This window comes from Macrobrachium nipponense, chromosome 24 (genome assembly GCF_015104395.2).
Source record: "Macrobrachium nipponense isolate FS-2020 chromosome 24, ASM1510439v2, whole genome shotgun sequence".
NCBI classification, from domain to species: Eukaryota; Metazoa; Arthropoda; class Malacostraca; order Decapoda; family Palaemonidae; genus Macrobrachium; species Macrobrachium nipponense.
This window is the reverse complement of record NC_061091.1, coordinates 12,455,769-12,478,268: the sequence shown is the minus strand read 5'-3', so window position 1 is coordinate 12,478,268 and position 22,500 is coordinate 12,455,769. Positions and strand designations below refer to the sequence as shown.

The 22,500-nt window shown below is 38.0% G+C and overlaps 1 protein-coding gene across 6 annotated transcripts in view; it reads right to left on the bottom strand.

The window, feature by feature from the left end:
* Positions 1–22,500, bottom strand: part of LOC135205445 (agrin-like) — a 253,618-nt gene that overhangs the window by 69,207 nt on the left and 161,911 nt on the right. The window lies entirely within an intron of this gene.

The following is a 22,500-nucleotide window of genomic DNA, read 5'->3' as shown; positions in this document are numbered from 1 at the left end:
CTGTCTGTTTAATCAATGTTCAGTACCGGTCTTTGTTTAATCATCTGACTTTTGTAATCGACAATTGCTGCTGTGAATTATACGTGACAAATTCCAGTTTATTCTGTGGTTATGGTTATTTATATGGTGTATATATACACACACACACACACACACACACACACACACACACACACATATATATATATAGAATATATATATATATATATATTATATATATAATTAATTATATATTTTCTCTCAACGGACGTCTGTGAAAGTCTCCCCATAGACTTGGCTAAGGACGCCATTATCAAAGGAAGAGGCGCACACGCACATATGAATGCACACTTCGTTAACGCCCACGTTAACTGGCTACAACCAGTTTCTCAAAGGCATTTGGAAAAGACCCATGAACTCGTGAACATTGACCCGCTTAAACTATGCATCAGAAATGAATTAATCAAGCTCCTCAGGTCGTTGCTTCGGCTCTTTGTCTCTATGGGAAGTTAAAAGTGAACAGTCTTCACATTCCAAGAAATGTCACAACGAACACATTATAAATATATTATTAATTATAACCCCTGTGACATATATATAGATATATATATATATAATAGATATATATATATATATATATATTATATATATATATATAGTATATACTCTTAAATCCACGGTAGATGGTTGAGTGAAACTGGGACAGTTGAACAAGTACTTTCGCAGTTTATTTCTACATTCTCAAGTTCACGCCTTCTAACCGTGGATTTAAAAATATTCTCAGGCACGTGTACCCTCGTGCTACATTGGAAACACGGAAGACAAGAATTCATGACTGCAGTGACGCGCCAACGAGATGACGAACTTCTTACCAACAAGAAAATTCCCCTTTGGTAAATATGTATATATGAAAATATATTACTTCCGGGGTAGAGCGAATTGGACATTAAAGGATATTAGTAGCTGATGCTTGTATATGAATGTCGGTGATGTGATAAAGTTACTATATATATATATATATATATATATATATATATATATACATATATATATATATAAATATATATATATATATATATATATATAATATTATATAAAGTTTCCGATCACACTCCGTATCTTAGAAAATATATAACTTCTGGATCACGCCCTTGTGCTTTTAGTAAAGAATTTCAGATTCATTATGGTTACAGAATAAATCAAACGCGATTTCTGTAATCTCATCAAATACCAACTAATAATAATAATAATAATAATAATAATAATAATAATAATAATAATAATAATAATTTAATACTACTACTACTACTACTATAATAATAATAATAATATAATGAAAGTCAGTAAATACAATACCAACGAGTAAACATTGTATTTACAGAACAAAGAATGAAACTACGGAACTACGTAATCCCAAAAGAATTGACAGGAAGCTGCATCTTTTCCAATGGCCGAAGGCTCGTACTAGTGCAAATCGTGTGTTTATTGAAAGGAAAAGACATTAAATGTGTTAATACATTTAAATGAAGACGAGTTGTTTAACCAGTCTCATTATTTGATAGACATACCTCGTATGCAGCCTCATGTCAATTCTTTTGGCATTACGCAGTTCCGTAATTTCATTCTTTGTACTGTAAATACAAAGTTTACTCGTTGATAGTGTATTTTACTTACTAACTTTCATTATAAGATAATATATTATTACTATTATTATTTTGCTGAAAATGATGGCAGTATGCAATAAATTAATCTTATAGAAGATCTTTTAAATTTTGGGGATAATTCGTTTTTCTGACTCAGCTCGGTTGTTGAGTGTTATTCCAATATATATATTTGTCATAATTAGGATATTTGGCAAAAATATTTCATAAATTTTTTTTTTTCATATTTTGCTTTTATCTCTTTGATGAATATAAGCAAAATATATAATAAAATATTTCTGAAAAATATTTTTGACAGATATCCTAATTATGACAAAATGCATATTAGAATTCTAGACGAGTCAGAAAAACGAATTATCAGAAAAATTGAAAAGATCCTGTATAAGATGAAATCGCTTAAAACTGCCATTATTTTCAACAAAATATGTATCAAAGAAGGTCTGTTCCCTACATATACTATTATTATTATTATTAGTTGGTATTTGGTGAGATTACATGAATCGCCTGATTTATTCTGTAACCAAGCATTAAATTTGTAATATATATAAAAGTTAAGTATATCTTAGTTTTACCAGACCACTGAGCTGATTAACTGCTCTGCTAGGGCTGGCCAGAAGGATTAGATATTTTTACGTGGCTAGGAACCAACTGGTCACCTAGCAACGGGACCTACAGCTTACTGTGGGATCCGAACCACATGAATATCGAGAAATGAATTTCTATCACCATAAATAAATTCCTCTGATTCCGTGTTGGCCTAGCCGAGAATCGAACTTCGGACCATCGAATTGGTAGTCGAGCGCGAAAACCACTCGTTCAACGAGGAATTTGTAATAGATATAAATAAAGGAGAGTTATTTAACCAGTCTCGTCACATAACAGACACACCTCGACCTACAGAGCGGTGCAAACGAGCCGTCGCCGTTATCTGACAGAAAAGATAAAAACAGAGAGACGAAATCAGATTACACCGTGAAACGACACCAGAAATATATTGCGAGCCAAAATGGCTTCGGTGGATGGAAATACAGAAGGCTCTTTTGCCTTCTTGATTGTTTTCGGATAGCTCTCGAAGAACCATCAAAAACAGAGTCAAAAACTTTCAGGCATCTCTGGAGAGAGAGAGAGAGAGAGAGAGAGAGAGAGAGAGAGAGAGAGAGTCTGATGAATGGTTAAGACCCCGTAGGGCTGAGGATTAGGGCGCTGAGGCCCTCCCGTTTTTAATTATGATATGACGGTGAATTATTCCTTCTTATCTTGTTCTTCTTCTCTCTCTCTCTCTCTCTCTCTCTCTCTCTCTCTCTCTCTCTCTCTCTCTCTGTCACAGCAGCAAAACACTGAAGCAATAGCATCAATACATACATATCAGATATATATATATATATATATATATATATATATATATATATATATATATATATATATATATATATATATATATATATATATATATAAAAACATGAAAATTAGTTCCTCGTTGGACGAGTCAGTTGCGTGCTCGACTACCGATCTCAGGGTCCGGGTTCGATTCGCCACTCTGCCAACAAGGAATCAAGGGGAATTTATCTCTGGCGATAGAAATTAATTTCTCCACGTGGTTCGGACCCCACAATAAGCTGTAGGACCCGTTGCTAAGTAACCAATTGGTTCTTAGCAACGTAAAAATATCTAATGCTTCGGGTCCGCCCTAGGAGAGCTACTTATTAATCGGCTCAAGGGTCAGGTAAAGCTAACATATACTTAACATGAAAATATAAAGATCAAGAATAGCAATGTCCACTACGACATTCCTAATGTAATGTCTGAATTACACATGAAACTTCATGTCGAAGTCCCTATACGGACTGCAACAATCACCTATGTTGCACGCAATCTTGCCCTTTCTGAAGATTATGGCTATTCCTCTCCAGTACCTCTTTCAGTCCACTTCTATTGTACTTTCAAGGTCTTCCTGCCCTCCTCCCTCATAACGCCATCGAATTATTCGAATCATCTCAAATCCTTCAGACTATCCTTGCTCCACATTTTTAACATTTCTGCTTCTCAAACAACGCGCACCATTTACGTAGTTCTTGTCAAAACCTTTGACATGATCTCCTTTTTTTATTCGCATTTAATATCCACGCTTTACTTCTATACTGGACAACTGGCTCAACAATTCTGCATGCGTTTCGATAGATTCTCAAAGTTTCTCTCTCTCTATAGATAGATAGACAGATAGATACGGATCTATATAATAATGAAAACAATAATAAAGGAGGCCTTAGATATTATTATATAGGTAAATTAATTAAATTGAATAAAAATAAAACATAGACCAAATTTAAGACAAATGTTTCAAAGAAAGGACGAGAACAGCAGAAGACATTCGTAGACACAAGAAAATCGACAAAGAAGAGTAAAGGTTACAGAGGAAGCGGCCGTTACGTTATTGAGTTTCTTCAGGGGAGGCGAAGGTAATAAGAGTGATTTTTTATAACCCCCCAAAAGACCAGCCTCACGCCCTTTTCCAGTCCGGAGCCGACGAAAAAAAAAAAAAAAAAAAAACAAAAAAAAAAAAAAAAAAAAAAAAAAGGGGGGGGAGGGGCCGAAGTTTCTTTGGTGCAATCGAGTTTTCTGTACAGCGCGGAATGCTGTATGAGCCGCGACCCAAAAAACTTTAACCACGGCCCGGTGGCGGCCTGTCCTATATTGTTGCCATAAACACAATCATAGGTAACTTGAACTTTAAATAAAATAAAAACTACTCGGGCTAGACGGCTGCAATTTGTTAAGTATGATGATTGGAGGGTGGATGACCACCTTACCAATTTGCAGCACCTCTGGCCTCCGTAGTGTTTAAGATCTAAAAGAGGAGAGAAAAAGTGTGGAGGACAGACAACCACCAAACTCAACAATTTTCTCGTGCGGAACATTAAAAAGAGGAAGGGAGGAAAGAGCCGATGTTTTCCCACAAAGGAAGTGATAAACTTGATTCTTAGGAAAGGAAAGTATTGAGTCATATATATATATATATATATAATATATATAGTATATATATATATATATATATAATATATATATATATATATATATATGTATATATATATAAACACACACACACACGATCTTGCCTACATTAACAGGGTTCAGCGCCTCCAAAGAACATATAACATAAAAAGATGAACGTACTGCAACCATAAAACAAAATGCACATGAAATACAAGACTTCTAAGAATCCTTCTTACACTGGCAGAAGCATAAATACGAAGTAAATATAGCTACGGCTATTGCTAGCTCAAAAAATCGGGATAATCCTTTTGGGCTCAAAGATCCGACCACTTTTATGCAAAATTAACATGAGATTCAACAATATCTATCCTGTATTTCGTGAACATCTGTGATTTATCTGCTTCGAATCACCGTCTACTTAGTTGAAGGAATATTTTATCTCTCTCTCTCTCTCTCTCGCTCGCGCTCTCCTCTCTCTCTCTTCTCCCTCTCTGCTCTCTCTCTCTCTATATATATATATATATATATATATATATAATATATATATATATATATATATATAATATATATATATATTATATATATTATTTAATCGATTTGACACGTGCTGTTATAGATACATAGTACATAAATGCATACACACACATACATGTACAAAGAAATACGTGTTTGGCCTTTACGGTCTATAGATAAGGCTAAAAATTTAGCCTTTACAATTTATGGATAAGGCTAAAAATTTGGCCTTAACGGTCTATAGATAAGGCTAAAAATTCGGCCTTTACGGTTTATAGATAAGGCTAAAAATTTGGAATTTACGGTCTATCGATAAGGCTAAATAATTTGGCCTTTACTGTTTACAGATAAGGCTAAAGACCGGCCAGGGTGAATATTTCATGGCTTAAATGACTTTCCTCCATAAATATCAATCGAGAGGTGCCTTTTACTTACAATCTCACACGCTCCTAGACTTGCCGACCGTCTCTATACTTGCACATGGAACTCCTTGGCTTTAGACTTACAGTAAATGCTACGTCTTTCCGAGTCATCACGAAAACATAATATAGAGTACAATCTCTATGCAGCGCCTCAGTTGCGTGATCGGTATGGTCTTGGCCTGCCACCTCGGTGGGAGCGAGTTCGATTCTCGGGCATTCCACTGAGGGGTTAGAGATGTGTTATTCTGGTGATAGAAGTTCACTCTCGACGTGGTTCGGAAGTCACGTAAAAGCCGTTGGTCCCGTTGCTGAATAACCACTGGTTCCATGCAACGTAAAAACACCATATAAATCAAACAATCTCTATGCTTTCAGCTAATAGTATACCGTCTCATATTTTGAATAATTGGGCCACTTATCTGTATAAACAAAACCCTACCTCTTTGGTACACTCTGCCAATTATCTTGACAGCAGAAGCAGCCAATTTTAAACAAATTCCTTGGTAATATATCTAAAGATTCATCTTCAATAAATTCCTTGGTTAAATATCTAAAGATTCATTACATTGTGAAGCAAAGCGCTATTCTTTACCTGCCGCGCAAACCCAGGTCTCATATTAAATGGGAAATTTCAGGATTTACTTTGAAGTCTCTTTTATATCCAAAGAGGAACGCCACTTTTGCAGTGAGGTGAATCCCTTCGTGTGTGCAGTCGTTATCTTCGACTCTCGACGGCAAATCCTTCTGCCCGAATCTTGCAGAAAATCCCTTAACTTCACGCGTAGGCAACTTCTCACGCTCAACGCTTCACGTACGAATTCTCAAGCCTTAGGGGTCACGCAAAACCTCAAGCTTTTTAATTAACATATAAAACCTTTAGCCTGATCCTGAGTCTGGGCATAATAATAAAATGCAAGTTTAAGATAATTACTCAAGGTAAAAAAAAGTAGGAGGCTAATCGCATTTTACATTCTTAAGTATTCTATGCATTTAATAAAACGGAAGTCTTGCACGTCACGAAATAACTCTCCTGAATTTATGTATGTATGAAAAACTAAAACGACAAAACATCACTGGGAAGTTATTACGACCCATTTTCGTGCTTTTTTCAGGAAAAGGACTGGAGAAGAAGGATTTTCGAGTCGTTGAATTTTATTTCTCCTCTATACCATTAACTTCAATAGCAAATCTACCATAATACTGTATTTTTTTTATTTTACTATATTTTTTTAATTTCCCAAAACGGCAAAGGCCTATCGCAGATAATTCAGAAAAAGACATATAACCGAATACCACTTCCTGACTGTCAGCTAATCACCGTGAACACAGTCAACATAACAAGACCGGTCGCATATTTCGAACTGTAACCTAGTACCGAACTTCCCTGAAAAAGCGGGACGCCATATCATAAAAACTAATCATAGAATCTTCTTGAAAATCATCTCATTATGTTTCCCACACTCTAATTACAGAGCTAGACGTACGACAACTAACCTAACCAACATGAACCTAACCTAAAGTAGGGCACAGCCAAAAAAGAAAGAAAGAAAGAAAAAAAACCGGGGTTGGTGCAATACCAGTATACATCTCGATAATTTGCAGACTGGACAAATTAATAGAACTGGTGACAGGAAGGTAAAGCTTGAAGGTCCCAGATGTAAAAGCATATGGTCAATGCCCTAAACCCTGGACTGAGAATTAGCCAAGGGAGAACACCAAACAAATGGCCTAGGAGAGGTCTGGTCACAGAAACAAGACCAGATAAGAGGAAGGAAGAGGATACTGGTAACTATACTCGGTTTTTTTTCCATCTGTCCATCCGCCTGTGATGTTTGCGTATGGTAACACTGTGTCCTGGGCTTTAGATAGTTACATTCAACAATAATAACAATATCCTATTTCGAATATTAACGGTGTAATTCGCATACAGTAAATTATTAAAAAACTTTTCAATTGCAAATGTACACCCAGATATCCTTTTATTTACCTAAAACTTACACATAGCGTAACTATCTAAAGCCGGGGACGCAGTGTTACCGTACGCAAACACCACAAGCGGGTGGACCGATGGAAAAAAACAGAGTATAGTTAAAAATACGAAGGCGACAAGGCCTGAAAGACCTTCGTGAGACGACGACATACAAAATAATAACAACATTATTCTTGCGAAGAGCTGGCTGACGAATGTGCTGAAGAAAATGGGGGAAAGGTGTACTAAAACAAACACTAAGGCAAAAGCATGCAACTGAAAAGGTTTCTTCTCCTTCTCCATGGTACTAAGACAAGGTGGGTACTCCCAACCCTATACTCTGTTTTTTTTCATCTGTCCATCCGCCTGTGGTGGTTCGAATGGTAACACTGCGTTCCGGGCTTTAAATAGTTACGCTATGTCTAAGTTTTATGTAAATAAAAGGATATCTGGGTGTACATTTGCAACTGAAAAGTGTTTTAATAATTTACTGTATGCGAATTACACCGTTAATATTCGAAGTAGGATATTATTATTATTATTGAATGCAAGCTGAATGTAACTATCTAAAGCCCAGGACGCAGTGTTACCGTACGCAAACACCACAGGCGGATGGACAGATGGAAAAAAAACCGAGTATAGATACTTCACTTGTGCCGAGCTATCAAAACAAATAGTACAATCGCCACTGTCACTGGGGTAATGACGAAAAAAATGTTTTTGGTAAAAGATACTAGGCTAAATAAATCACTAAGATTAGTTTGCATGAATACGTTCAACAATTACATTGCATCTAAATTACAGGCTACGTTCATCCTCCAAAAACAAGTGAATACCGTTACTATACACGCACATATACATTCATACATACAATTTATATATATTACAAATTATACATTTCAAATCAGTCTTGTTTGTCTGTATGGTGTTTTTACGTTGCATGGAACCAGTGGTTATTCAGCAACGGGACCAACGGCTTTACGTGATTTACGAACCCACGTCGAGAGTGAACTTCCATCACCAGAAATACACATCTCTCACACCTCAATGGAATGCCCGATAATCGAACTCGCTCCCACTGAGGTGGCAGGCCAAGACCATACCGATCACGCCACTGAGGCGCTCCAAATCAGTCAAACAGTGTTATTCTTCATAGTCCTCATTCAAATTTATGACCGTAATGTAAAACATAAATTTTCCAAAATACTCGTGATATCAGATTTAACAAGCATCATTGTAACCTTAACAAACTATTTGGAATTTCATTAAATCTCCACATTTTACAGAAAGAGTTGAAAAGAATAATTTATTTGTTACTGCAAGATTCATACGCTGTAATAATCGTACCTTTGGAGAATTATATTAAATGAAAGTATTGCTATGCGCATTTTATTATTTCCAGTACCGTATATAATTCAGTAAATGCTTACGAACTATATCAAAGCTGCTTTGAATCTTTCTAAATCTCTACTCGAATTAATATCAATGTAATGTGTGACGACTTGCGTGAGTAAATAAGAAAACAAGTAAAAATTGAGAATCCTATTCTCGCTTGAAAATGATAAATTTACGAGATACGTAAGTGTTGAAAAAAAAAATAAGTACACCATCTTTCTCTGCCTGTCCTCCTCCCTCGGGCATAAGAAGAACGAAGGCAAAGGTTCTCAGCACCTGTGACTAACTTTTTCTCTCCTGCACAGTTACATGAGAGAGAGAGAGAGAGAGAGATTACAACGGTGGCATAGCTTGTGCTAACATATCCCTAGCTGTAAAATATCAGCACATGCCAATAATGCATGTCGTTCAAATTGATCAACAAAGAAAGAAGCGTATAAAATGAGAGAGAGAGAGAGAGAGAGTAACTGTATTGATTGCAACGGTAGTACAGTCTGTACTTCCATACCCCCAATTATAGAATATGAGCACAACTTACTAACACGTGTCTTTCAGAGTGATCGAATGTTAAACCAACCTATAAGTTAGGCGTCTACAACGAAGTACCTTTCCGCAATCGCACACAAACTTGAAAAGATAGAGGCGCACGCTAATGCACGTCTTCCAGGTTGATCGATAAATAAACAAAAGTAAAAGCGAGCATTTAAGACGAAAAACCTTCACGTAATCTCACCAGAACTCCAAACCTCGCCAACTTCCTCCCGCACACGAACGAAGAGGAATCACGAGCGCTGACGAGCCGCCTTACGACACAAAACATCTCCCTCGTAAAATCGAACGAATAACAAGCGAAGAAGAAGAAGAAGAAGAAGAAGAAGACACGGCAAGTCCACGGATAAATATAGGTCCCAGAAGTATTATAAATCGAGTTGGTGAGAGGAACTGACAGATGACAGGTAAGGCACGAAGAGTGATAAGAAGCGCTTGCAAGGGAGGAGACGAATGGGCCGGGATAAAGAAATGTGAGGAGGGACCTCGACGGGGAAGGATGATGAAGACTGTCGTCGTTCCTCTGTTTCGCGCCTCTTCCTTTTCGACGTGTATGGCAGGACCGTTAAGAGTAGGTGGGCATGAGAATGAACGTAACGGAGGAGAGGAGAATGAAAGATGACTTAGTAGTTCTGAATATATTTCACGCAGTTATTTACGGCTTATAGCATTTTTCTACCAAGTTCTTTACAGGGGATTCGAAATTCTTACATTGGTGTGCTGCAATGCTGTTTGGATTCGCAACTGAATTTTATACGAACGTTATAAACGAGTAATGAAGAGAAAAACTTAACAACCGCCAAAGAATTAAAAAGGATATGCAAAGTATTTAAAATCACACACACACACAATATATATATATATATATATATATATATATATATAACTATATATATATATATATATGTGTGTGTGTGTGTGTGTGTGTGTGTGTGTGATTGGCTGTTCAGGGATGGAAACTCTCAGTCTCTCTCCAGAGTTCAAATAGGCAAGAAGTATGTTCCACCTCTCCTGAGGGATACGTCTTTCAAAAGCATCCCTCAGGAGAGGTGGAACATACATCCTGCCTCTATGAACCCTCGAGAGGGACTGAGAGTTTTCAGCCCTGTCATTGGCTTATCAACAGCCAATCAGGACCGTCGTAAGGGACTGGCCTAGACATCAAATCTACTATAGTACTGATCCAGCCCCGGTTTTTTGCCATGTCCCTAGGTTAGGTTAGGTAGGTTAGGTTAGGTAAGACTAATATATCCATTTCGTAATTTGGGTGTTGGAAACATAACGAGATGATTTTCAAGAAGATTCTATGGTTAGTTTTTAAGATATGGCCTCCCGCTTTTTTTCAGGGAAGGTCCCAGTACTCGGTTACAGTTCGGGAATATCCTCCCAAGAGCATCTTTCAAAAACATTTTTTCCTGGGGAATTTTGTTGGGAAAAAAAAAAAAAAAAAAAAAGGAAAAAAAAAAAAAAAAAAAAAAAAAAAAACCGCTGCCGGTCTTTCTTGTCAATGTAATTCTACTGTGACTATATCTCATACCTTTGTTTTGTTTTCATTGTACAAATCATACTCGGTCCAAGCTGGGTTACCTTCACCTCATAAAATTTGACGTCACCACATTCCACGGTAATTGTTGAGCGTCTGCAGTGCCCTCTAAATAACAAGTAACCTTTGAGAAGAACTAAGGTTGGAATGCGAGGCAGCGACTAAAGAGCAATTTGTTGCAACCTACCCAAAGTTGACAACGCTTTTAATGACATTAGCGGTAGCATTTTAATGACATTAGCTGTACAATTTCAATGAAGTAATAGTAGCATTTTAATGACATTAGCTGTAGGATTTTAATGACATTAATATTAGCATTTTAATGACATTAGCAGTAGTATGTTAATGACATTAATAGTAGCATTTTGATGACATTTTCTGTAGCATTTCAAACATTATCAGTGGCATTTAAAGACATTAGTTGTAGCATTTTGATGACATTTTCAGTAGCATTTTAATGACATTAGCGCTAGCATTTTAATGACATTATCAGTAGCATTTAATGGCATTTTCAGTAAGCCCCCCCAACTTTAAATGACATTATCAGTAGGATTTTAATACCATATCAGTAGCATTTAGATGGCATTTTCAGTAGAATTTTAATGACATTATCAGTAGCATTTAGATGACATTTTCAGTAGCATTTAGATGACATTTTCAGTAGCATTTAGATGACATTATCAGTATCATGTTAAAAGTCATTAGCAGTAGCATTTTAATGACATTTTCAGTAGTATGTTAATGACATTTTCCGTAGCATTTTAACGACAGTAGCAGTAGCAAAGTCCAAATTATCACTGTCCATGAAAGCCAGCTAAAGCTACTGGCAAAAAAAAAGAGCTATATGGGCATTCCATCAGTCACATAAAGCAGTGCCTAACAGAACAACTTATAAATTCTGAAACTAACTAATGAGAGAGAGAGAGAGAGAGAGAGAGAGAGAGAGAGAGAGAGAGAGAGAAATGGCCCTTCCTCCCTTCAGGCCTCCTCCAGCCCAACCCCCCCAAAACCGTGTGGACCTATTCGGCAGCAGATGGAGCCACATCGATTTTCCAGTGCGTTTGACCTCCCAGACAAGGCGACCCTTAATCTCATTTTAATTATGCAGCACCTGGGAAGCACCTGTTTATGCCCTCGCTTTTTGAAGGGATCTCGCGGACTTTTATCTAAAATGGGATCTGGATTGATATTACGGAGAGAGAGAGAGAGAGAGAGAGAGAGAGAGAGAGAGAGAGAGAGAACCTTATCTCAAATGGAGAGAGATAGAGAATGAACCTTACCACGAATAAACCTTACTTTAAATGGAGAGAGAGAGAGAGAGAGAGAGAGAGAGAGAGAGAGAGAGAGAGAGAGAGAGAGCTCCATTTTCTTAATTTTGTTTTTCTTCGAGAAAGTTACAATACAAAGTCGAAAAAAAGATTAGGCGATTTACTGTTTATTTCTCACAATAGTATATTCATCACTAATGTTCTCTGCATTGCTGACCATACATGCCCACAAAAACAGACATGAATTCACGTACGCACACACACGCGCGCCCCTCTCACGAAGGAAAACTGTACCCAATTGCAAGGCTTTGGCTGCAGAAGAGGATGAAGTTACTGTATTGCAGCTACCCCTTTAGGGCAGCATAAAAGGGTTCCATACTCTCCCGGGGAGGTCACGTGACCACAGTTTTAAGCTGTCTTGATATATCTTGAGGTGGTCCTACTTTGAACAGCCAATGGAACCACCGGCCTCCACACATCCTCTGCGCGACAGGCGTCGTTTTGGAAGGGAAACCATAAAAGATATTCGATCATGCGAGGCTACCACGTTGCACTCACACCGTGAGCGGTAATAAACTGTGGAGAAATTCGGACCTACAAAGCATCAATTTTAGACAGTTTCATTGTCATTAAACCAAACACAGTACTAACTTTCATTAACGACAAATGAACCCATCGTATAATTTACAAAGTCTTGGCATGCAATTAAAAGTCACTCACCATCGATCAACCGCCGTCAGAATCTTTTATCGATGGGCGCGAGGCCTCTTCATTCACTCTAGAATAAATTGCTTCTAATTCTGACGGCCCCGAAAATAAATGGCTGAAATTTGAACAGCCATTTTCTGCTCTAAGACACGATGATGTTATCGTTTTTTAAAAGACGATATTTGTGTCTTTAATTCAATTTCTTTACTTGATTGTTCCTTTTTTTTTCTTACGTGAACTTTTCTGATCCTCTCATCGCCTAGCCCCACACGAAGGAGAGAGAGAGAGAGAGAGAGAGAATCCAAAACAGCTTGCTTTCAACAAATTCAACCGCCAATATATATGCAAATAAACGGAGAGAAAATAAAAGAGAGCACCGGTATCCGCTCTAATTACGCGTCACTGCCTGATAATGGACAACGTCAGAGCTGTTGAAGTTCCCCCGGCTCGAATTTATTTCCGATTTTCCTGTTAAATGTATTTGGAGCTCAGCTGGAATGAATTCCTTTTGGTAGGCACCTTTCCTCCGTGATCTTCCATGTTTTGCTTTTGCACCTTTCATATCTTTTATCTATTTTTTCCCTCTCGAAATTTCTTCCTTTACCTCAATTTACTGGTCTGCTGGTATGGTGGCTAGTGTCGTGGCATGGCGGTCTGATGTCGCTATCTCGCTTTATATCTTTTGTCGATTTTTCACCGTCGAGATTTTTCCTTCACCTCAATTTTCTGGTCCGCTGGTATGGTGGCTAGTGTCGTGGCATGCCAGTCAGGTGTCGCGGGTTCGCCTCATATCTTTTATCTATTTTTTCCCTCTCGAGATTTTTTCCTTCACCTCAATTTACTGGTCCGCTGGTGTGGTGGCTAGTGAAGTGGAATGCCGGTCAGATGTCACGGGTTGGCGCCTCCAGGGCGATACGAATAATCACTGGCTCTGCATCATGATCAGTTACTGTTGCAGTGTGGGGTCCTCGGTGGGAAGTTGAAACCAACATTCTTTGCACGATTGGGTTTTAAGTTAACGGCCCCTTTGATGTGCTCGTTCCATGTGAATAGGTTTCATCTAATGAAATAATAATAATAATGATATCATTAATAATAAAAGTATCCCTTTTACTCCCGTTTCCTCAACGAATTTCTTAATTCCTTAAACGTTCTGGTTCGTAAAAGTCTCGAACGTTCAATCAGGCTTGTCTCTTTTTTTTTTTTTTTTTTTGACTCCTTCGAAGTATCTCAAGTATTTCATCTGCATTAAAGCGGCTTTTCTTTGAACTTCGATTTCTTCATTCTCTTTGACAGGCTTTACAGCAAAACCTTTTTACACACTTTTTTTTTTTTTTTTTGTCCTCGGCGGATTTCTCTTTCATATAATATTCACGGCTCTTTTTAATAAAGGCATCAATAGCCACCGACGATGCGAAGAGGAATTAACTCCATCGCGTCGTGAAAGAACCTTTGGCCAGACTTAGTTTTCGTTACCCTTTTTCCTCTAAGGATTTTCAGACGCCTTTAATAATGAAACTTGAACGTTTTTTTTTTTTTTTTTTTTTTTTTTTTTGGGGTTTTTTTTTTTTTTTTTTTTTTGGGGGGGGGGGGCGGGAGGGGAGGACTGGGGGAATTATTTTCATTGTCAACTCCTGGTTCTAATGGTTACACCTCATATTATTATTTGGGGGTTTAGTAAAAAATTTGAGTTCCGCAAAAAAATCAGCAATAAGAAGAATAGAGAAACTTCTATACAAAATAAATGCGGTTGAAATGGCCATTATTTTCAATAAAACCTGTATTAATGAAGGTCTTCCAGCATATATTATTATTATTATTATTATTATTATTATTATATTATTATTATTATTACGAAACAACTGGTTTACACTGCTAGACTTTCACATAAGAACGACGGTAACTGGTTCTTAAGAGTTAAAGAAGTTAGACAGCTCAGTGAGAAGAGACCAAAGTGAGCGGATAACAAAAAATAACAACAACAACAACAACGACGACGACGACAACGACGAGCAATGTACTGGAGCTACGAAGAGTTTCCGTTACAATCCAAAAATGAAAGTGAAACTATTACAGAGTGAGAGAAGGAGAATCTTCAAGAAATACCTATTAACAGGAAGACGAAATTCTTTAATAAAAGTCATCTTTATTTCAAGCTACATTTTCTGGGAGAACTTCCAAAATGATCGAACGTGGAGTATTGGAGATTCATCTTGAATCAGTGGATTCTCGTATAAGGTGAATATCCTAATGAGTCAAAGAATTGAATTCTAAAATATAAATGAAGGGGAATAATTCATACAGTATTTATTCTTAGACAGAGGCAGGAAAGTTCTAAATAGTTTGCGATATAATATGAAGCTTCCTTTTTTCAATCTCCACCACCCACAACTACTTTATATATATATGTGTAGGATATATATATATGCTGGTATATATATATATATACCCATACATATACATACAATAATATATATATATGATATTATATAATATATATATATATATATATATATATTATGTACATATACTACACATATGTGTGTATATATAGATTATATATATATATAATATATAAGATTAGAGATTATTATATATATAATATATATATATATATATATGATATATATATATAATGTACATAGATAAAGAGCAAACATACATTTCGTCATCTTCCTGGCTTCACTTTCCTCTGAGTAACTAAGTCCTCATGACACTCGGTTTCAATCTAAAAGTCACACATAATTATAAGTCGTCTATATCAAAACAAAAGACTGTCCTTACTTCAGAAATATTATCGGAATGCTTGAGAACCAAGTCAACGATGCTTCGAACATTCTTAAAACAAATCTTGGGAAGGAAAACCAACGAAAAGCGAATGAGAAATGACCCGCCTTCGAAAATTGCCCTCCTCTCTCTCTCTCTCTCTCTCTCTCTCTCTCTCTCTCTCTCTCTCTCTCTTTCCAGCCATTACTACTCTAGGCTTTTCACATTCAATCTATCTTCCATTAATTTAGACCCTCACACGCGCACTGCAGAGAGAGAGAGAGAGAGAGAGAGAGAGAGAGAGAGAGAGAGAGAGAGAAGATTAATGGACGTCGTAATCAAGCATAAAATGAACACCTGGCGTTTCTATTATACTCCCGCGTATTAGCAGCCGATGAAAAACGGCCTCCCGTCTACCTCCTCCTCAGCGATAATCCAAAATTACATTAATATTTTCCTCCGCGGAAATCCCTCGGGTGAGGAAAGGATGGATCGTGCTATAAGCTACATATATATTATGATATGCTATATTTCTCAATTTCGTAATTACCAGCGTACGAAGAAGGTATATACATCATGGTGCGTAGCTGGCGCGCTCCGCATCCGCTCATTTCGTACGGTAATACTTTTAACAAGTTTTAAAGCCGGTGGGACCAGCGTCATATCCTCAGCTGATCCAGTCACCTTCAGGAATGATCTGCGTCCAAAAGATTATAAGGGAAAATTCCTTTATCCACATCAAGGTTCCGGACGAATATAAGGGCAGTTTTTTTTTTTTTTTTTTTTTTTTTTAATAATCTGGCGCTTAAAAACAAAATAATTTAAGCTAACGGTCCTTTTGAAAAAAAAAAAAAGGTTCGGGAGGAATACAAGCGTAGTTTTTTTTTTTTTCTATTTATGAAGTTAAGTTAACGCGTCCTAAAAAAAAAAAAAAAAAAAAAAAACACGCATCAAGGTTCCGGACAATTACAAGAGTAGTTTTTTTTTTTTCTAATTCTTAATTTTAAACAAACGGTCCTAAAAAAAAGAAAAAACAAAATTGATTTACATCTGCTTCAACCATGGTCATGCGTTTTATCTTCAGTCACCGCACTTTGGGGATGGATATGGAAGGAAGGGAGAGAGAGAGAGAGAGAGAGAGAGAGAGAGAGAGAGAGAGAGAGAAGAGAGAGAGAGAGAGAGAGAGAGAGAATGTAAAACGATCTGCCGAGGCCTTAATGTATCTACGTCGACATTACCGGACCAACCGGCCGAGGCCTGGTCGGCCATTAAACACCCGGAACAGGGGCGCATCCATCGAGAATTTGCGTACTTGCCCAGGACGAAAAGAGGAGCAATTATTTCGACAATGCAGCGCCAATGGCACTTCTCGTCGCTTAGGAGTCGTCCAGTGGCCATAACAAAGCTTTCGAAGGAATCCAGTTAAATCTATTTACCATTATGAACGTAGTGTACAGAGCGTCATTAAAACTGGTAAATCCGGCTTTTCTTGCTCACAAAAACACTTTGGCACAGAAAAATAAAATGATTTGTCCCGACAAACAGGCATTGCATAGATATTTGCACTATATATATATATATATATATATATATATATACATATATATATATACATTATATATATATATCTATAGATAGACATATAAATATATATATATATATATATATATATATATCTATATAAGATATATATATATATTTACACACGTATGTATACGTGGATTGCATACTCACTAGATATTAGATAATTACGCAACATGCCGCCAAGAAGACAAATTCAATTCGGGTATAATCAAATGTACATTATTAGATAAATACCCTTTCAAGAAGTTCATTCTTGAAATATTTTTCCAATGATAGGAGTGTGTCGATATCGTCACATCCATAAACTTTGAAAATTTAGATTTACGGAGAATGTGACACCATCTTCAAATCTGAAGTGAGCGTTTAAAATAACCTTTCATTTTAACAGATTCGTGTGTACCACTTTACGCGAATTATGTAAACTGATAATGTCTCCTGAGTGATGAATCCGCAGGTCATATGGCTACGTACATCAATTGTAATAAAAATATCTGTAATGCAAAAGGAAGTGCTGTATAAAAGCAGAATTTGGACCTCAGCAAGCAAGCATGAGTTTGTTTGTTTGTTTGTTTGTATGGTGTTTTTACGTTGCATGGAACCAGTGGCTATTCAGTAACAGGACCAACGGCTTTACGTCACTTCCGAACCACGTTGATAGTGAACTTCTATCACCAGAAATACGCATCTCTTACCTCCTCAGTGGAATGCCCGAGAATCGAACTCGCGGTCACAGAGGTGGCAGGCCAAGACCATTCCGATCACGCCACTGAGGCGCTAAGCACGCGTTTATTATCTCAGAAAATTGCTAAGACGTCGCTAAAATTGTGACCTATGACCTCCAGCAACAAGCAAATAAACGGAGCTGAGACCCAAATTGGAAAGATTGACAGACAGACCCGGGTTTGCCAGTATTGGTATGCAGTTAATGTACTACGATCCCTGAATCCTTATTCTATTCATCAAAAAACTAGCCAGTGTAGGACACAACAAATAAAAAGCACTTACAAGAGCCCTGACTTGGTTCACGTCTAGTAACATATGATGTCAATTATGGTTCACGTCTTTGTGGCAAAAATAGGCTCCAATATGATCTCTGTTGACTGTAACCCGAATAAATTTGTTTGTAATAAAATGTCGACTTCGGAATGTACTAAGTGTTCCCATAAAACCTGGCTACGCACATTACAACTGACTTACCGAAGAATCACAAGGCATGCAATATAAGATTCACAGTTGAAATTTTGAAAATATTTCAAATCTATTTAGTTCAGTCATTCCGCAATTCCGCTTTATAACGACGACTTCACAGGAAGGTGGGTCGGGCGTCCCGTGATTGGAATACAAGCAATGAACGTCCAATTACCTCAGGCTGACAAGTTTCTAACTGGGGTTCAACTCCGTAAGCCGTGAAGAGCATTTGACGGACTAACAAGACGCCGACTAACAGCAATTTACAAATTTACACAGGATCCTTTTGTGAGTTCAGAGACTTTCTGTCGAGGCTCTCTGTGAGTATTTCTCTTCACATCATTTTCTGTCTTGGGGAGGATGAAGGTCTGTTCGTTTATTTGTGCTTAAGAGGTGCCCACGCTACTCTGTCTTCTTTCCCCTTCTCTTTATTTTCTTCTGTCTGGACTCATCTCACCTCATTAGCTTTTGTTCTAAGAAAAATAAGGGGTGATCCGACCTCCAGCTCACTCGGGGCGCGTGCTAAAATCTACGATCAATTACAGAGCTGTTTCACTAACGAAAATTAACAATCAATACGGAATTTCTTAATAGAAATAATTGTTCTGTGCTGTTTAACATGCGTATTACTTATTTAAACATTTTCATTCTAATAAATAAATCATAAATATCTTATCCTAAAATTCCTCTACCTCTAACTCAACGCAAACCACCTTTTTCAGACAATTTTTTTTACGCTTTCCTACCCCCTCCCCCCCATCCAACAACAACAACAAAGTAGTTTAAAGGCTTACTCCTCGAGTAAGCGAAAAAAAAGGCGTATATGAATGATGGGACAAAATGAGGACTGGTTCCGTTAAATGAGTGTACATTATTTGTGCGTGAGTTTCCCAGTTTACGCAGCTTGTATTGAAATCCCCGAATCTTTCGTAAATAGTGAACCCCAAGGGTTTTCACCCGGTATGAATCCAACTTTGCGTAGTGTTTAGTACAAGTCCGTTGGGGATGACCGTAAAAAAATAGAACAAAAGACTGCAAATATCCACCTTTGCGTAGTGTTTAGTACAAGTCCGTTGGGGATGACCGTAAAAAAAACAAAATACAGCAAAAGACTGCAAATATCATAAAGATAATGACCCACAAGATATATTAGTCCAAATCCCCCGAAATAAAACAGGCGACTTCGAGGCGCAGGAAAAGAGCGACCCGAACAAGTTGCAACCGATTTCCCGAGAGCTGGTGCCTGCGACCTGCTTGGAGTCCGGGAACAATTAAGCGAAATTTAGATACCAACTTGAAATGGCTGCTGCCTTTGATCTGTGACTAAGGTCTCGCGCGGTGCCTCACCAAAGGAAGTTGCAGCGAACAATTGAATCATATGGGCTGGAATGACCATTCCTGCACACAGCGCCGCCGCCGCCCCCGCTGCTGCTGCTGCTGCTGCTGCTGTTGGGGCGGCGATCAAGGGCCTTCTCTTTTGGATGTTCAGGACAAAGTCCGGTCGTGTTGCTAGGTGCAATTACACAAACTCCGCCTTTCTTTTTCTCTCTCTCTCTCTCTCTCTCTCTCTCTCTCTCTCTCTCTCTCTCTCTCTCTCCGTCCTTTTTTAGCATCTTTAACTGATGATTGGAATGTCAAAACTCTCTCTCTCTCTCTCTCTCTCTCGTCCTTTTTTAGCATCTTTAACTGATGATGGCAATGTCAAAACTCTCCTCTCTCTCTCTCTCTCTCTCTCTCTCTCTCTCACTCTCTCTCTCTCTCTCTCTCTCGTAATTCGAAACGTACATTCATATGTAAGCAAACAAATAAAGCCAGTTCACAATGACATAAATCAAAACATTCTCAGCGAACTATGTGAAGGCTTGAATTGATTTCATCTGGTATGGAAAAATATATGAGCGGCGCTGTTCCAACAGGTCTGGTGATGTTTTCGTTGAATTAGGTGATACCTTTCGTTTCTTTTACGAACAAAAATTTCCTCATCTCTATCGGCCACTGCGAACTTAAGACAGAATACGGACTGATACAGCTAAAGTACATATGTAGACTGAAACACAAATAAAATTACGTCTATTTCAAGGCATTTCCTACCCAAAATCAGAAGTATAACACCTTAACAAAAATTGACTCGACAAAAATAAATCAGCAAGCGTTTCGTCGTCAGGAGGGCAGAAGAACACCAGACCGTTAAATCAATATTATTCATGAAGAGCTTAGCGTCTATTCTTAGATAAAAACCAAAACTCAAGAGCGTGTCTAGTAGACCTTTACAAAAGAGGGTACCAATGCTGTGGAACGATTCCATCAGTCAGGTGCCAACTACAGCTCATGAGTAATTAACTTCATAAATAAATAAGTATTAAAATAAATAAATAAATAAATAAATAAAATCGCTGCTCACATTCTCCAGTAAAGAAGATTGAGAAATGTCACGATGCACAGACTATGTTACGGTCGAAGTTTTGAGCACACTGGTTCTAAGGGCACCACATGGCGTAAGTCAACGGAACAACACCTGAGGCGACATGAAAACCAAGGAACAATCAGCCTACGAAATTAAATGTGACGTTAAACTCTACGATTCAATTAACGTTTCTGACTCAGCTAACTATTTTACCTATTTCTCATCGCTTTTATTTGTTTTATCAACGGGGAGAGTGAGATCTGACTACAAACTCTTTTTTCATTAATATTAATGACATTTATCAAGAGTACAATGTATTCCGTCTTTCTGAATTCCACGTGTAATAATCATAACTTGTAAATTATTCTAAAGTAAAGGTATACAATTAACAGAACGAATGTATCAATACATTTTACTTGCATGGGATTTCTGAAAAGAAAAAAAACAATTTCGATTCATGGCGCTCGATATTTCAAATGTTGGCCTCTCTCTCACATGGAGGTTAAAGACTTTAGTTAAGAGCTGAAGTTCAAGCTACCTGGACGCGATTAACTTACGCGAAACTTGGGACAAACAAGAGAAGCAATTATATACCCAGCTCTTTTGTCTCTCGAATGCCTTAGTTGTCAAACTAACGTACAAAATACAGTCTTTCATAAGAAAAACATCATCCATAAGCATCCATGACAACAGGGAGACCAAATGAGGCAGGGAGTGGCTGACACGTATTCCAAAGAAATTCTTATGAAAACAATAACGCCAGCAATAACCATCTCCATCTGTCGCCGGGGATTATTAATCAGAGACGATTCTCAGCGATAAACACGGCGAACCCTAATGGGAGCAATTATCCTGAGAGTTTCATCTCTGGTCTTTTGTCATCGAATGCGACCAGTAAACATAGTACATTGTTCCCACTCCTATGGACTACGCGGCAGGCATTTGTTTGCCTCAGGGGAAGAAACCCCATTTGGATGCGAAGATCCGCCCCGCCCCAAAACCCCACCCCCCGGCCCCTAACGGACCTGATGGACAGGATATTTGCCCGAATGATAAGCAGTAAATAGGAGGAAAGACGCCGGGAGAAATAACAAAGAGCAATAGAAGAGAGAGAGAGAGAGAGAGAGAGAGAGAGAGGATAACGACGCGCGAGAATAAACTAAAGAGAAGTAACGAGCGAGAGAGGAGGAAACGGCCAAAGGAGGAAATGCCTCGGTGCTCAATGGCACAACGAATGGGAAGAATCAAGCGATACGATAAAGGACGAGGAGACATGAAGGAAGGGAGACGGCGACTAACGAGCGAGGCAAAAACAATGGCTCGAGAGATATGGCGAGAGGGGACAAGGGAGAAGTCGTCCAAAGAAGGACGATTATACCTGTGCTGTTTCAAATCAGGTTTGGCAGCGCGAATGCAAAAACATGGCAGACACAATGACACCCAGATGCTTAACAAAGAAAAGTCGTTCTGGGCCCTCACAACGACGAATGACCGGAGAGACTGGTTGCGGAGACGCGACAACGAGGAATGCGATGGTTTTGGCGAAGGGGAAGTTCAAGC